We start from the raw sequence: 2460 nt of genomic DNA on the forward strand, positions 1-2460 counted from the left end.
TGACGCAGCCGAAAACTCTGCGTTCGGAAACACAGTTCAGTGGCTGTTTATATGCAGCTGTATGAGCTGTGCAAGAGCTGTGGTTTTTTCTCCGGGTGAGATCGCTATTCTAGCTTGGAGGTAATCATAATGTAATGCACTTCAGTGCACATATATATATATACACACAAATCAACAATTATACAGTTAGTTTCAATATAATAATAAATAAATTGTTTAAAACAAGAAGACGAAATGTAAGCATTTAAGTAAAAGGTTTTTAGGTGAAGGCTTATTAGTTTAAAGAAATGTTTTCTATCTGAGAAATTAACCAATCTAAGAAATAATGCGTAAACTTTCAAAATTCGAAAACTACGACATGATGCCGAGTGCACAAATTCAAACCTTTATAATGTGTATATATAAGTTCTCTGCATTATCATATATATATATATATGACAATGTAGAGCACTGAACACAAATATTCATTTTAAGTAGACATTTCGTTTGTGAATTGAAACAGTACTGTTATACACAGTTAATGTAACAAAGAAATATTAAGTAAGTGAAAACATTAATACAAAATACAAAAATAAAATTTTAATTTCAATACTTACATTATTACCAAACTGTAAAATAAACAAATACTTATATAAAATATTTATATATAAATCAACTACATTTTTAATGTTAAACGTTTACTTTTAACATTCATTAAATTTTTAAATCTACTACATTAGAGTTAAACTTGTTACTTACTCTAACCAATTTTTCCACCTTGTAAAAAAAATATACAATTAAACACTCTTAAACTTGAAAAATATGTATATTTACTGTTAATGTAATAACTATGTATGTAACACATTGTATAAGATTTACAGTGAAATATAAAATTACCATATTAATTTTTATGAAAGTAATGTAATGAAAAAACACGTAAAATTTACGAAAAATAGTTTTCATATATTAAAAAATATTTTAAAGTCATCTTATCAAATATCAGAATTCAAGAGTAGAATTTCATTAAAAAATATAAACTTTTATTTAGTTTACTGTCATTATAAACACTTGCTAAATTACAGTAATAAGGTAACTGAAGTCTTAGAAGTGAGAGAATTTTATTGGAATGTTTATATAGTTTTAAACAATGAAATAAAGATATATTTTTAAGTAATGGTTTTCAAGTTTTCTACATAGAAATTCTAATTCCATGTCAAGTATTTAAGTCTAAACTTGGCAAAAAATTGCAATGTTGCTAATGCACTTGAGTAGTAGTGATTCGATATACACAGTGCGGCAATTAAATTCCGGGACTGAAGCTATATCTCAGCAACCAGTAACAACATCTGTTTAAATTTTATGTCATATGAAGTTTGGACATATATGAACATAACCTAAAACTTTTATTTAAATCGGTTGACATTTATCATTGTTTTTGATATTTTGTTTATCAGTTTATTTTGTTACATGTCGGAAAAACAATAATGGAACAACGTGCTGTTATTAAATTTCACGCTAAACTTGGCACAAGTGCCACAGAAACGTTCAAAATAATGCAAAAAGTGTATAGAAGTGAGTGTTTATCACGGTCAAAGACTTTTGAGTGGCACAAGCAATTTTTGGAAGGCAGACAATCACTGGAGGACGACAAACGTGTGGGAAGGCCAATAACAATTCGAACAGCGGATTCGATTCAAAAAGTGCAAGAATTTGTATCCAACGATCGCAATGCAACACTGAGAATGATGGAACAGGCATTAAACATTAACAAAGAAACAATACGACAAATTCTTAAGGAAGATCTGGGCAAAACAAAGGTCTGTGCTAAATTTGTTCCGCACACACTAACCAAAGAGCAAAAATTGATGAGACTAGAACATTCCAGAGAGATTGTACGAGCAGCGAATAACAGCTCAACCTTCCTCAAATCAATTGTTACTGATGACGAGACCTGGTGTTTTCAATATGACCCACAAACAAAACGTCAAAGTGCCGAATGGAAGTCAAAATCATCATTTCAAGCCAAGAAAACACGAAAAGTTCCATCAAAAATCAAGACGATGTTCATTGTTTTCTTCGATAGCAAAGGCATCATCCACCGTGAGTTCGTCCCACAGGGTCAAACAGTTACTGTTGCTTTCTACTTGGGAGTTTTACAACGATTAATGAGAAGAATTCGTCGAATTCGACCAGAATATCGCAATTCTGATGACTGGTGTTTGTTACACGATAGTGCACCGAGTCACACATCATTGATTGTTCGTCAATTTTTGGCACGAAATCAAGTCTGTGTGTTGAATCATTCGCCGTATTCCCCCGATTTAGCACCATGTGACTTCTCTTTATTTCCAAAAATGAAAATGAAGTTGAAAGGATGCATTTTTAATGATATTGAAACCATCCAAAGAGAGTCTACGCGCATATTAGAGGCAATACCGAAAATTGAGCTTGAGCAGGCATTTGAATCACTATTGAATCGCT

The sequence above is a fragment of the Centruroides vittatus genome, unplaced genomic scaffold (assembly GCF_030686945.1).
Source record: "Centruroides vittatus isolate TY-2023 unplaced genomic scaffold, ASM3068694v2 contig_166, whole genome shotgun sequence".
Classification (NCBI taxonomy): Eukaryota; Metazoa; Arthropoda; class Arachnida; order Scorpiones; family Buthidae; genus Centruroides; species Centruroides vittatus.